Source organism: Castor canadensis, chromosome X (genome assembly GCF_047511655.1).
Source record: "Castor canadensis chromosome X, mCasCan1.hap1v2, whole genome shotgun sequence".
NCBI lineage: Eukaryota > Metazoa > Chordata > Mammalia > Rodentia > Castoridae > Castor > Castor canadensis.
Genome location: NC_133405.1, coordinates 125,261,120 through 125,276,918, shown reverse-complemented (window position 1 = coordinate 125,276,918; position 15,799 = coordinate 125,261,120). Strand labels below are relative to the sequence as shown.

The window sequence follows — 15,799 nt, the reverse complement described above, 5'->3', positions numbered from 1 at the left end:
CTTTTGGGTATATCCCCAAGAGTGGTATTGCTGGATCAAATGGTAGATCGATGTCCATCTTTTTAAGTAGCCTCCAAATTTTTTTCCAGAGTTAGACCTCTCTATTTTTTAAATTACAGTATTTCAGACATATGTAACTACTTCTGAGTAAAATATTTAAAATCATTTTACCTCTCTGCAAACTGTCACAGTCTAAGTCACAACCAAACAGCAAGTACAGGCTCAAAAATAAATAAACAATGTACTTATGTGTTTAAGGTTAAGAGTCTTTTCCCTTGTTTTACTTGTAGGGTTAAGAATCTGTAACTTATGAATTCAACAACTATTTTCTACATGTTAGAACCCCATAGTATATGAAACATTATGCAACTGAAATATACTAAAAGTAACTCCCCGTGTAAAAACACTCCTGTATTTGAAAGTCATGTCACAGGGCCCTTGCCCTAGCAAAGGAGCCAGTTTTAGCCAAGTCTAAAGATTGCCACTGCCAATTCACGTCTGGGACTCTTTGCAAACTGTAGGTATCTACCAGCATTGTAAACAGTGTAGGATTGGCCATAAAGGGGCAAAAGGTAATGTTTGGGGATAATGAAGCGTTCTGAAGCTTAACCAAGGAGGTAACTGAATGACTATATAAACTCTGTTTTCACTAAAAATGAGTAAACTACAGTATGTAAATTACACCTCAGGAAAGCTATAATAGGAAGTACAGAAAAGGAAGAATGGGGAGAGGAGAAGGAAAGGAATAAAAAAGCAAGCACAAATACACAAAGAATAGGTGCTATTTATAAAAAACAGCTTCAACTACATAGATATTTGTAATATGTATTTCTAACTGTGGAGATATTAATGGTTCAAAAGTTGGAAAGCTCATGCTTCAAAGGAATGACACCCAGGGCACTGCTTTGCAAACTTGATGAGACTCTCTTGAGGATCTTGTCATAATATTCTATTCATGACTCAAGTTATAAGCAGTCTGCCTAGCAAGTGTGAGGCCTTGAATTTAAATCCCAGTGCTGCCAAAAAAACCAAAAAAGACACAGAGTGGCTGAATGGGTTAAAAAACAATACCTAATAATTTTCTGCTTGCAAGAAACTCACCTTACTAGCAAAGACATACACAAACTGAAAGTGAAAGGATGGAAAATGAAGTGGAATCCAAAAGCAAACAGGAGTAGCCATACTCATATCTAATAAAGCAGCCATCAAGCCAAAATAAGTCAGAAGAGACAAAGTAGGTCACTTTACATTTATAAAGTGAATAAAAGAATAAAGATAGATAACCTACTCAGGAGGCAGAGATAGGAGGATTCCAACTTCCAGGCCAGCATGAGCAGTGTTAGTGAGACCCTAACTCAAAACCAAAATACAGCCAGGTACCAGTGGCTCACACTTGTAATCCTAGCTACTTGAGAGGGTGAGGGTCGGGAGGATCATGGTTCAAGGTCAGCTCAGAGAAAAAGTTCAGGAACCCTCCCTCCAGCTCCAAAACAACTCAAGAGCAAAATGGACTGGAGGTATGGCTCAAGTGGTAGTGTGCCTGCTTTGCAAGCACTAAACCCTTAGTTCTAAGCCCAGTTCCAGAAAAAAAATGGCTAGGGGCATAGATAAAGTGGTAGAGTGTTTGCCTAGCATGCAGGAGGCCCTGGGTTCAATCACCAGTAATACACAAAAAGAGAGGATAATAACAACTGCAACTATAAAACATCAAAGTACTTAGTTTTATAAAACAAACACTACATGATTATAAATGGAGAGATGGGCCCCAACAGAATATTTGGGTGACCTGAATACTCCACTCACACTAATACACAGATCATGTTAGACCAAAAGGAATCAACAAAGAAACACAGTTAAACAGATTTGAATCAAATGAACTTACAGAGTATTCCATCTAATCGCAGTTGCTTGCCATAAAGCAAGTCTTAACACATTAAAAAAATTGAAATAATTTCTTGCACCATATCAGATAAAATGAAAGTTGAAATTAAAAGCAAGAGAAATAACAGCAATTGTACAAATACATGGAAACTGAACACTATATAGTTTTGGATGAACAGTGGGTCACTGATGAAATCAGGGGGTTCTTAAGACAGGTAAGACTTAAACGAGGGAAATACTCTTAGTACACTTCACAGGAGCAGAAAAGGGAGGCCTCGTAAGGTAAGGTAGCTTGGGGAAGGTCCCAAATAAATTGTTAACAAGTGCCCCTGCTCACCGAATTGAGTATATATCAATATTTACTTAACAAAAAAATATACAGGGAACAAGGCAGGATAGGACCAGAGGATGAAAGTAGTGTTTATGAAAGGGCCTGTTTCGGACAAGCAGTATTTAGCAGATCATAATAAAAGGCAGTGAATAAATTATTTCCATTAGATATTAGACAGTAAAAGCCCAGTTCACATTAATAAATCATTTAAATATCCTCCTGTCTACATTGTGGGTTTTTTTTTGTTATTGTTTTGTTTTTATTTTTTGGTGGTACTGAGGCTTGAACTGAGGGCATCGAGCTTCTAGGCAGGCACTTTATCATTTAAGTCAGCCCCTCCTGTCTACATCCTCACTGCCTTTCAGTTGCATTCCTTCCTGGGTCTGAGCGCTTGAACAAGGCCACTTCCCAGGAGACACTACTCTCCTGCTATGTGGAGCACCTGTCTTCTGCTTGAAGGGGCCCAGGTCTGTCTCACCTACAGGTCTTTGCACAAGCTGTGCCTTCTACTGGGAGTACCCTCAACCTTGTACACACATATTTTGGATACAGATGGATGAGTGGCTACTTCTTCCAGGAAGTGATCCCTGTTCCATTCCAGTATCCCAGGAGGGGGCATTCTAAGCACCTCCACAGTCCCTCCTCCTCCTCCTCCTCCTCCTCCTCCTCCTCCTCCTCCTCCTCCTCCTCCTCCGTGTTGTAGCTGGGCTACTTCAGCTCCACTTTGTCCTTTTATCTTGTTTATCACTTTCTGTGAAGACGTCAACCCAAAGAAGACTCCCAGGAAGAATACTTCTGAGGTCAGAAGACCTCAGACATCTCGGCCTATTTGTGAGACCCTTCAGTCTGGTGTCTTCCTCTACTTAGTGGATAAAAGAATTCTTTTCCTCGGGGAAAACAATTCAATACCTACCCAGGCAGGTTTTGTAAGAGGTGCTTAAACTGCTTTTGTTGATAAGCACTGATTCCTTTCTTGGGCCCATGAATTAACTAAAAAACAGAAGAAAACCTTGACCTCTCTGGTTCCATTTTGTACCTGTTGTTCTTTGCTCTGAGCCATTCTCTCCTGCAGTCACATCAGAATCAAGGAAGGACAGGAATGACCGATAACACCTTTATGACAAGGGGCTGAAACTACCACTAAGAAACAACAGAGCCTTGCAGGACAGACTGCCCCTCCAAATGAGGAAAATTACCTATAATGATGAGGCTGCACCCTGGAGAATCATATCTTGGGAACCAGACTGCTCCCCTCAAGTGATTACAGTGATAACAACTCCTCTGGAATTCTCAAAGAACAAGGACTGAGATAATGGTTAACCAGACCTGGCTTGAACACTGGATCCCAGAACACACCTGTGACCGGGACTACGTACCTTTTGTCTCCTGCTCTAATTCTTTATCTATTTAAATCTTTAGCTCATTAATAAATCATTTCACATTAATAAATCATTTAAATATCCTCCTGTCTACATCATGGGTTTTTGTTGTTGTTGTTGTTTTGTTTTTGTTTTTTTGGTGGTACTGAGGCTTGAACTGAGGGCATTGAGCTTGCTAGGCAGGCACTTTACCATTTAAGTCAGTCCCTCCTGTCTACATCCTAACTGCCTTTCAGTTGCATTTGTACCCCAAAGATGGCTAAAGATGGGCTGAGTGCTTACTTTGTCTCTTCCCATAGCAAGTCCCGGGCCATGTAATAAATCTCCTTTCTCTGCCTTCACCATTACTATCTCTTTATTTGGCATACAGGGGTGAGTGGCTGAACCTGAGATGTGGAAGCCCAGGAGTTTGGGCCTGGGGTCCAAAATTCTGGTTTCAGCTTGACTGCCTCCCCCTTTCCCCAGGGAAGAGCATCATTAAACCCCATGAGTCACTGGAACTATGTGTCAGTCACTGTCATCTTTGGCTGCCAGCACAGATAAAATTGATCCTCACCCTGACATAGAGGACTAACTGGTAAATGGCAGCCTTCTTTCTATGGATCCTATTGGGATCAGTTTAGCAATGTTCTTGGCTGAACCACAATGGCTTAACCAATGGTTCTCAAACCTGAGTTTGCATCAGAATCACCTTCAGGGCTTCACCTTGAGGGTTTGTAAAAACAGTGCTAGGTTCCACATCCAAAGATCCCAATTCAAGGGCAGGAGTAGGCCCCATGAATTTGCATTTCTGAGAGGCTCCCAAGTAATGATATTACGTGTCCATGGAACACACTTTGAGAAGCCCAGGCTTACACAGCTTAAACCACAAAGACATTTCTGATCTCATTTATCAAGAGGTACTTAGGAAAAGTCTTGGTTCAATGGTTGGAAGGCAAAATACCCAAGTTCTTTTTGTTTTTCCACTTGGCCATCCTCAGTTTGTCTCCCTTCAGGATGGCAAGATGGCTGTCACAGCTTCAGCATCACATTCTCAAGAGAGCACACCAAACAGAATGAAGAAAGTAGGAGCTAAAATAGAGAGAATGAAGGCTTTCTCTTCAGGCTTCTCTTTGGTCCCAGAAAGACTTCCTTCCCACTGGTCTTCCTCTTAAGTCTTCTTGGGTAGTATTGGGTCATATGGTTGCAAGGAAGAACAGGAGAGCAAATGCATGGAAAAGGGGAATAGACTCACCAAGAATGACTCAGACTTGGAGTGACTCAGTCTAGGTCTACTGTTATGGGATAAGGGACTAGAACCCTTTCCTACAGTTTGTAAAAAGGAAAGAATGTTTTTTGGGTAAGCAGTCAATAGCCTGTCTTACCGTTCATCCTTTTGTGTGGATGTCCTACTGTCAGCCAATAAGGGGTGTCCTCAAATGAAAGGCTGTCATGCAACTAAAAAAACAGGCCAGCTCCACACTAGCTATGTAAGATAAACAGCTCTTTTGGCCTCTTTTCCTCTGTAAAACAAGGTTAGTTCTGCCTTTGCCACAAGCTGGAAGGAGAACTAAATGAAGGAAGGTGTTTGTCCATTTGTTATCTCTACCAGACTGAGTTCTTGGAGAGCCAGGGATGTGTCGGATCTATCACACATTACAGGCTTAGCCCATGTTAGGCACTCAATAAACATTTGCATAATGGACTGGGAGCTTCTTTTAAGCATCTGCCCTTAGCCTCTGTCAAGGTCATATAGACACACCTTTTGGAATTTTTACACAAGAAGACACACTGCTAAAACTGAAGCTAGAAGGAAATGCAGATAACAATTAGAACAAGCTACTGTAAAAGCAGAACACAATTGCTACCATGTTGCTATTCTGCCAAGCTTATGTCTAGACAGGACATTCAGAAAGCACTGGCAAGGAGGATAGGGTACACAGGGCAGAACATCTCTACCCACTGCAACCTCATGCATACAATCCCCCCTGCAGGGATGACAACCTAGCTCTATCTGACCACCTGGCAATACTGCCTTGAACATCATCTCCACAAGCTGTTGTAGCCACTTCCAGGTTGACTGGGAAAGAATACTTTGATGATGGAAGTCTGGCACAAGGTGGATGGGATAGGTAAGTGTCATCATTTATATCACAGTTCTTTCTCCCTGGATAAAATAACCCAGAGAATGTTGTAACCAAAGGAAACTCACTGGCCTGGTTTTTGTGCTTATTTGCAGCTGTCACAAAGTGAGTGCAGCAGATTTTTTTCCAGGCCTAAAATGACTACCCACCAGTGTGACCTATGAAAGACAGCATATTGTGTGCTTTCGATATATATTTTTTCTAATCCTTAATCACAACTCCCGAAAATAGGTTTTTAATTTTTTCCCATTATTTTGAGATGGGGTCTCCCTATGTTATCCAGGCCATTCTTGAACTCTTGGGCTCAAAGGATCCTCCTGACTCAGCCTCCGAAGACAGGACTATAGGTGCCACCACACCTGGTAATGTGTTTTAATTCCATTTTGCTGATTGAAAACTGAGATCCAGAAAAAAAATTTCCCTAGAAAATATTGAAGGGCTGAAGCAATATCTAAAGATGACTCTGTGAGGCATCTAAGGCATGATTTCTATTCTTGGCCCCTGAAGGCCTGCCAGCTGAGAAGGCAACCAACTCTAGACCTTCTGTGGCCCACACCAGGCAGCTCTGTGACAGTCTAGAGAACATGCCTGGCTGAAATAGACACAGAACTTGTGTCACCAGATGCTCACCATTTTTTTTTTTGTTTTAAGAAATAAAACAAAGCCTGGTGCCAGTGGCTCACACCTGTAATCCTAGCTACTCAGGAGGCAGAGATCAGGAGGAGGATCACAGTTCAAAGCCAGCCCAGGCAAATAGTTCGCAAAACCCTATCTCAAAAAACCCATTACATAAAAGGGTTAGTGGAGTGGCTTAAGGCGTGGGCCCTGAGCTCAAACCCAAGTACTGCAAAAAGAAAAGAAAGAAAGAAAGAAAGAGGAGGGAGGGAGGGAGAGGGAGAGGGTGAGGGAAGGAGGAGGAGAGATAAAGGGGGAGGGGAGGGAAGGGAAGGAAGGGAAGGGAAGGGAAGAAAGCCAGGCACAGGCATCTCACGCCTGTAATGGGAGCTGCTCAGGAAGCAGAGATCAGGAGGATCGCAGTTCAAAGCCAGACCAGGGCAAACAGTTAAGAGAGACCCTATCTCAAAAAAACCATCACAAAAAATGGCTGGTGGAGTGGCTCAAGTAGTAGAGCTCCTGCTTAGTAAGTGTGAGGCCCTGAGTTCAAACCCTAGTGCCACCAAAAAAATGAAAACAAAACTCCAAAGTTCCTCCCCAAACAACAGCTTATTCTATTTCTTCCAACCAAAGCATACTCTAGAACACAAGGAAAGGTAGGCCAGATCTTGTTCTAAGAGTACATTGTGCTTCTCTCACATGTGGCTTAGAGGGAAAGCTGATACATGTTCCATTCCCTACAATATAGAGATTTAACAGAATAGATGGATAGATAAGACACATAGATATAGATATATATCATGACCAGGAACAAATACTGTTGATGTCTTTTTAACACAAAAATAATTAGCAGACTTATAAAGTAGGTCCGAAATGGTCCTCTTTGGTCGCAAGGCTATTTGTTTTGAGCAAGATAGTTTGCCTTGATTAAAGCTATCAGGGCCAATATTACACGATAAATGTTTTAATTTATACATGAGATATTACAACATCTACAGTTCCTAGCAAGAAACTAAGCATAGCCAAATATTTCCTGTGCAGATATCTATAATCAATGTCGTATTTATGAGGATTTAATTAGTAAACTTATAGTTCTAAAGAGACACAGAAGACGTGGATGCTGTCAAGTCTGTTTCCTACTGTTAATATTACTGAGCTCCGGGAATGATTATATAATGTAAGCAAAGATCAAATTCCATTTAAGAGGCTTTAGTTTACCTCACAAAACCTAACTTGGTGCCTTGTATACAGCAGGCATACAATAAAATATGGCCTCTTATAACAACTAACATTCATCAAGCCCTTACTCTTTTCCAGGTACTCTATTAAATGCTTTCCACATATTATACCATGGCATTTCAATCTCACAAGAACCTTATGAGGTCAGATGTATTTCTCTCCCCTTCTAAAGAGAGGATTCCACAGGGGTGAATTAACTTGGGTCAAGGTCACATAAGTAGTAAAAGTAGCAGAGTCAGAGAGTCAGAACTCAAATCAAAGATATCTGGCTATAAAAGCAAGCAAAAATCTTTAATGAATCAATATTTTCTCATAGCTACTAACAGTGCTCCTCATGCCAAGTATTAGTATTTGGAGATTTTGAAACTGCACTTTGACTAATATTATTATTTTTGTTAGCAGAGGATAAAGTGCCTAAATTTATAATTCTGGAGATAGTTACATCTGGAAGGTGGGCATTTGTTTTCTGTCCCAGCACTTGCTCATGTGAGCCACATTCTGAAATCACAGTTTATCACTTCCCAGACCATGTCACAGATCAATTCCAGAGCAGCTTCTGGCCTAGCTGTTTACTGGCCTACCTCTGTCTGTAGTCCCTGCAGACCAGCCAGTATAAAGAAAGCCAGACTACAGTGACAGAATGAAAGCACATGACTTACAAGGGCATTCCAGGGCTCAACTGTTCTATGTGTCCATTCCTGCTTTTTTGCAATGAATTCTTACAACTGTGCCCCACCCACCAATACATCCAGTTTGGGAACTATTTAAGGAAGGCTGATAGTTAACCTGCTATAATAGAGGGAAAGGGTGGGCAGGGAGAAAAATGAATGGGACAGGAAGGAAAACAAGAGTGGTGGCTTATATTATAATTTAGAGGAGAAAAAAAATCAGTTATAAAAGTAGGCTTGGTGGTGCACACCTGTGATCCCAACTTTCGAGAGGCTGAGACAAGGAGGATCCCTATGAGTTCAAGGCCAGCCTGGGCTTCAGTGAAACCCTGCCTCAAAAAACAAACACACACCTGTAATCCTAGCTACTCAGAAGGCAGAAACCAGGAGGATCGTGGTTCAAAGTCAGCCAGGACAAATAGCACGTGATACCCTATCTTGAAAAAGCCCATCACAAAAAAGGGCTGGTGGAGTGGCTCAAGGTGTAGGCCAAGTTCAAACCCCAGTACTGAACCAAAAAAAAAAATTTAAACAAGGATGTTAGAAAACTGGCCAAAAATCTATCAAACAGTAGATTAGTGGTCAGGTGGCCTAGGGCCAGAGATTGAGGGGAAATAGGGAGTGGCTGCTAATGACTGTGGAGTTCCTTTTGGGGGGGTGTTAAAATGTTCTAGAACTGATTGTGTGATGGTTGTACAAATCTGAATATGCTAAACAAAAAGAAACCTATTGAACTGTACATTTTAAATGGGTGAACTGTGTGACATTAAAAAAAGAAAGAGGGCTGGCAATGTCACTCAGTGACAGTGAAAGGGCCTGGGTTCCACCCCTAGCATCACAAAATAAAAGTAAATAAAAAAGAAAAGAAAGCTGACCAACTATCAAATACCAAAATAGGCTACCCAAATAGCCGGGTGCCAGTGGCTTATGCCTATATTTCTAGCTACTCAGGAGGCAGAGACCAGGAGGATCATGTTTCGAGGACAGCCCACCCTATCTCAAAAATACCCTACACAAAACAGGGTTGATGGAGTGACTCAAGTAGTAGAGTGCCTGACTAGCAAGCATGAAGCCTGGAGTTCAAACCCCAGTACCGCAAAAAACAAACAAACAACAACAACAACAAAAAACACAACTACATGATAAAAACAAGGAAAAGCCAGAGCATCCTGGTATCTATGAACAGCAAGTAATAATAAAAGGAAATGAGTATTTTCTTTACTCAAAGCAGAGCAATATGAATCTTAAAATCCAATACTTAAGACATTCCATTGTAACAACCTGTTTGGAAATACAAGTAGCTGCAGAATTTGGGATCAGAACCAGAGAAGAAACAGAAGTTCCAAGCCAGAGAAGGCCATGTGGCAAAGTAAAAAGGACATAAGCCATGCTTTCAAAGCACTGCTGGGGAATCTGACCCATTTGTGAGGTTCTTCAACATCCTGTTCCATAAATGAAGGCCTCATGAGTAGCTGAAAATATGTCAGGTAGCAGGGGAGCCTTCTGAAGTTCAAGTCTGAAAGCCTCACAGTGGGCAGCATATTCTTGCTAGTGGCATTTCAAGGATTTGGTACAAATAACTTTTTTAAAAAAGAGTTTTGTCCTAATCCTGAAAGTTCCCCTCCTGACATCTAAACCACCTTCAAGATTCTCTACTTCTCTCTCTCTGGTTCCTAAGAACCAATAAAAATCTGTGACTAGTGAGAATGATTATATAATCTCATAAATATATCACAAACCACTGAACTAAATACTTTACAAGAGCAAAATTTATGTTATGTGAGTTATATCTCAATATTTCTAAAGTCTATTTTTAACATTCAGGTCCAAAGACAAAATTACCATGTGATCCAGCAATTCTACTTTTGGGTACATACACCAAATAGTTGAAAGCACAAACCCAAGTAGTTTCTGCACACCCATGTTCACAGCAGCATTGTTCATGATAGCGAAAATGGAGAAGGAACTCAAATGTCCAAGGTTAGATGAATAAACAAAACGTGCTATATCCCCACAATGAAATATTATTCAGCCTTAAAAAGGAGTGAAATTCCAACACATGCTACAACATAGATGAACTTGAAGACATTATGCTTTGTAAAATAAGTCAGCCACAAATGGGTGAATTTTGAATGACTCCACTTATATGAGTTATGTAGAATAGGCAAATGCACAGAGACAGAAAGTACAACAGTGGTTACAAGGGACTAGGGAGAGATGGGGTGGGGAGTTACTGTCTAATGGATACTGAGTTTCTGTTTGGGATGATGAAAAGTTTTGGAAGAAGCCAGGTGCTGGTGGCTCACACCTGTAATCCTGGCTACTCGGGAGGCAGAGATCAGGAAGATCACATTTGAAAGCCAGCCCTGGGCAAATAGTTCTCACAACCCTATCTTGGAAATACCCAACACAAAAAAGGGCTGGGGAAGTGGCTCAAGTGGCAGAGCACCTGCCTAGCAAGCATGAGGCCCTGAGTTCAACTCCAGTACCCTCTCCCCTCAAAAAAGTTCTGGAAATAGACAATAGTAATGGTTATACACATGGTGAATGTACTTAATACCCCTGAACTGTACACTTAAATGGGTAAAATGATAGTTTATTGCATATAGTCACAATAAAAGCAATTTTAAAAAATTGGGCTCTTGCCTCTAAGAATCCATATTTGATACTGTACCCCCAAATATATTTCTTTGATTTATTTTGAAGTGATTATTTAGAGAAACTTCAGACAGAAGCAGCTCTGAAAAATCTGTCCTTTTGTAAAATTTTTTTTCTTTTATCTACATTAGCAATTTAAGCAAGAGATGCACAGGTTTTCTTTCCTGAGTCCCCCTCTCCATCTGCCTAAGACTGACCTGGGAACATCTAGGAAGAATTACCTGAGAGAGTTCATCTGCATAAGACAACCTTTGCTCACCCTGCATTCTTCGCTTCAACCTCCCATAACTTGCTGCCACTTCTCAGAAACCCCAAGCCTCTAATCCTTCCTGTAACTCAGAATAATAAATATATAAACTTCAACCATCTGGTCCTTGTACTTTGTGTATGGCTCCCTATCTACACACATAATTAATTTTGTTTGTTTTTTCTCCTGTTAGTTTGTCTACTATCAGTTCATTTCATGGACTAAAATTATCAAATGTTGAGAGGGAAAAGATAAAATTTGAAACTCCTTTAAGTGAAATAAACTGTTCTTGTATAAAAAAAGGTAAACTTCCCTACAATATCTGTTTCAGGATAATAAAGCAGCATAAATACTTTTCTTGTTTTACAAATGTAAGGAGGCCGAAGCATTTTAAGATTCAATGGTTAAACATTCAACTTAGTGTTTATAAGGATCAAACCCACAGCAGTATGAATGCACACCTACATTTTTCTGTTAAGTAGCCTTCCACTGCACAACAATCCCCTTGACCATCACAGTCCTACAGAACTTTCTGCAATGATGGGAATGTTCTATATCTGCACTGTCCAATACAGCAGCCACTAGCCACATGGGCTATTAAACAACTGAAATGTAGCTAGCGCAACCAAGAAACTGAATTTTTAATGTTAATTAAGTGAAAACATGTGACATCCGTTATTATACTGGCCAATACAGGGTCTAAATTCCAGCATGCCATACAATTCTCTTCTTTTGCCAAAAGTCAGGTATAGTTTCTACAGTTCCAGAGAATCATATGATTTTTCTCTTAAGCGTTGGGCCAATGTGTGGGGCAAAGCATCTATCACTGTGTGTCATGTAGGCTCTTCCTCAGTGTCTGTAGAAAAAAACTAACTGCACAAAATGAGAAGAAAAAGCTCACTTAGGACTAAGATATAGGACCTAGACTCCAAAATACTTATAGGAAGAAGAAAAGGAATACTACTTACTACACAGCTTCCTGAACAGGACACAATTGTATATTTTAAGAACTTCAGGGCTGGTGGAACAGCTCAGGTGGTAAAGTGCCTGCTTCAGAAGCATGAATCCAAGTTCAAGCCCCAGTACAATAGAAAAAAAAAAAAAAAAACTTCAAGCCAGGAGCCGGTGGCTCACGCCTGTAATCCTAGCTACTCAGGAGGCAGAGATCAGGAAAATCATGGTTTGAGGCCGGCCAAGGCAAATAGTTCACAAGACCTCATCTCCAAAATATTCAACACAAAGAAGGGCTGGTGGGGTGGCTCAAGTGGTAGGGCACCTGCCTAACAAGTGTAAGGCCCTGAGTTCAAACCCCAGTACCACGAAAAACCATAAAATTAAATAAATAAATAACCAACATACAAAAGGGCTGGCAGAGTGGCTTAACTGGTAGTGTGTGCTTCACAAGAATGAGACCCTGAGTTCAAACCTCAGTACCACAAAAAAAAAAAAAGAAGAAGAAGAAGAAAAAGAAGAATTTCAGGTTCATTATGGAATGTGGTGGCTCATGCCTGTGATCCTAGCTACTTCGGAGGCTGAGATTGGGTGATCTGGTTTGAAGCCAGCCAGGGCAAATAGTTCATGAGACCAAGTCTCCAAAATAACCAGAGCAAAATGGACTAGAGGTGTGACTCAAGTGGTAGAGAGCCTGCTTTGCAAGTGCAAAGCCCTGAATTCAAACCCCAGTCCCACACACACACAAAAAAAAACCCAAACAAACATTGCAGACTAGTTGTGGTGGCTGACACTTGTAATCCCCACTACTAGGGAGGCAGAGATTGGAAAGAGCACACTGTGAGGCCAGCCAGGCCAAAAAGTTAGTGAGACTCCATCTCAACAAAAAAGTGAGGTGTCGTGCACACCTGTAATCCAAGATACTAGGGAGGCATAGGTAGGAGGATGGTAGTCAGAGGCTAGGCCCCAACAAAAACACAAGATTGTATATGGAAAACAACCTAAAGCAAAAAGGTCTGGGAACATGGCTCAAGTGGTAGAATGTAAGACCAAGACCCTGGGTTCAATTCACAGTCCCATGCCCCTCCCCAATTAGTCATTTCACTATATAAATTAAGCTGAGTAGTAGAGAAAGATATAGCATTCCTGTGCAGAAACCGAAATACATGGTCTAAGAAATGGGCCTACAGTAACTTATGATGAGTTCCCAGCAGTGCTGCACCACTAACCATGGAGCAATCAAGTGTAAATGGCTTTGACTCCCAAAGAAATTACCTGCTGGAGGGACTCATACAGGCACAAAATCCATTCTTCCGGCTAGAATGAACTGTTTGGTCATCTATGGCCTTATGGTCCATTTATTTTCTTTGGCAGTACTGGTACACAGTATCAGTTTGAGTCCTAGGCAGGTGCTCTACCACTTGAGCCCCTCCACCAGCCCTTTTTTGTGTAGGGTATTTTTGAGAGAGGGTCTCACCAAGTATTTGCTTGGGGTGGCCTCAAACTGCAATCCTCCTAATCTCTGCCTCCTGAGTAGTTAGGATTACAGGCTGGCACCCAGCTTTATGGTCCATTTTTATATTCCCATTTATGGTACTTTTCGGTGTTTATTTAGATTATGATAAATTAGGAGACAGACTCATTTCACTAGGTCACCAGTTACTTGGGAGGCAGACTATATATCAATATAAACATACTGATATAAAGGTATACTAACTATATCAAAAAAGAACTATTTTATGTCCATATAATCCAATTTGGAACCTTGTACTTGACACAGAGATAAGCACATCTCTTACTTCGTGAAGCACTATCTATGTATAAGGCACTGTGCTAAACACTTTCCATGCGTTATCTCATATACTCATGTCAACTTCATGAAGAGTTTCAATTTTATCCCCATTTTACAGGTAAAGAAACTGAGGCTAGAATAGGGCAAGAACCTAACCTTACTGGCCAAGCCAGTACCTGATCAGATTAAGGTGTTAAGTTATAAACTCTTAACCAAGGAGGAGGCGAAAGGGCTACATTATGAGCATTTGTGAAAATGGTTAGGGAAGGGAGACAGCCACATCACAGAAATAAGTATGTCTCAGGGGTAAATATCAAACAAAAAGTCACACTGGAGGGGTGGATAAGGAACTGGGAGTAGTAGAGCCCACAAAAAGTCTCAGTCAGTGTGTTTACGGAGACTGGGAGGTTTAAAAAAAAAAAAAGATGCTAAGTGGTTGTCCTACCTGCCCACAAGAGTGTTCCAAGAGGAGAGAAATATGTATCAACATAAAAACTCCTTGATTCGGAGGTGAGGGGCACCTCTGTAGCCTCAGAAAATGTCCAGCTAAGGTCTAATATCTGTTTTAGAAAAAGTAAAGACCCAACTTCTTTCAAGGGGCAGCTAATCCTACATTTTCTCTTGTGATCCCCTGCAGGCCTGAATTTCATAGAGCAGAACTCCAAAAGACCAGTCTCTCAGCCTCTCTGGTCTAAGATAATGGGGAGAGAAGAGGAAGCCAGTCCAAATCCCAGAGAGGCTGTTCTTGGCATAAATGCAGCCACCTGATTGTCCTAACTCAGATACAGTAGAAAGGAGTGGACATGTGAACTCCATAAACACACAGCCACATCCCTGTTGAGCTTGTCACAGCCCTTGTGGTATGGGTACCAGCCACATGTCTCAAGGCCCCCGTGTGCCCCCACTCTGACATGGTCAGCTTGTTTAAGATCAATCTTTGAAGCACATATGTAATTATTTAAACCACTAAAGCTGTGATAGTGTCAGTATGTCTTTAAACAGAAGCTAGTACACCTGGCACCAGCTTATTTTATTACCCTGATATAATATTTTTCTCCAAAGACTGACTCCCTTTTGCTCCAAATATTAACACACACACACACACACACACACACACACACACACACACACACACACACACACACACCACGCCCCAGAGGGTCAAAGTAACACCAAGCCACAGGAATATTGCCAATACCCAAGCAACCTGGAAAGATAAGACTAAGGCCCTGAAACCTTATAGTCCTCATAAAACCAGATCTGTGCCCACCAAGTAAACTAGGGAGTGAAACAGAATGCAGAAAGTGGCTACTCATATCAGGATGTTCCCAAAGGAAGCCCCAATCCTATCTGCCTTTTGTCTTCTAACTCCACCTTCTGGGTTTCTCTCTCTAGTGTCAAGACATCTGCACCCACCACCTTGTGACCAGGGTCATCTAAAATTCACTTCTGTTCTGTCTTCACCTTCCTCAAGCATTTTTTCAGGTTTAAGTCCACACACATGTCATTCCCTGAGATCCAGAAAGCACTACTTACTTACCTTCAAGTCTCTTTCCTTCTGCAACTAAGAAGTGTGTTGCTACATGAGCTGAGTCCTGGCAAAAGGAAAACTTGTGTCTCTGCAAAAGGTTCAAGATCAGACTCCCCAGAAGCCTGCCGGAACTGCATTTTCCCCTCATTTACATATATAGTGAAGTCATTTCCAACCAACGCCTTTAGGAGTTGAGGCCCAAATCTCCCTCTAGGGCATTACTCACTTATAGATTAACTATCTTGGGATAGACAAGTATGCAAAAGCTAACAGCCATATATTTTGCTCTGCTCCTATTTTTACTGGGGAGAAACCCTACCTACCTGAGGTCCAGGTGCTGAAGCAGAGACAGGACTGTAAGCATTGGCTCTTCATTTACATCCC

The 15,799-nt window shown here is 41.4% G+C and overlaps 1 protein-coding gene across 10 annotated transcripts in view; it reads right to left on the bottom strand.

Moving 5' to 3' along the window:
- The window catches only part of Map7d2 (MAP7 domain containing 2), a 126,985-nt gene that overhangs the window by 94,497 nt on the left and 16,689 nt on the right, over window positions 1-15,799 (bottom strand). For 2 of the 10 annotated variants that reach the window (XM_074064466.1, XM_074064469.1), the window contains exon 1: window positions 15,425-15,517. The exons of 4 other annotated variants lie outside the window; for them this stretch is intronic. The gene's annotated coding sequence lies outside the window, so the exon portion shown is untranslated. Of the gene's footprint in view, window positions 1-15,424; window positions 15,522-15,799 lie in introns of those variants that run through there. 4 more of the 10 variants (XM_074064462.1, XM_074064464.1, XM_074064467.1 and 1 more) reach the window with 4 other exon arrangements.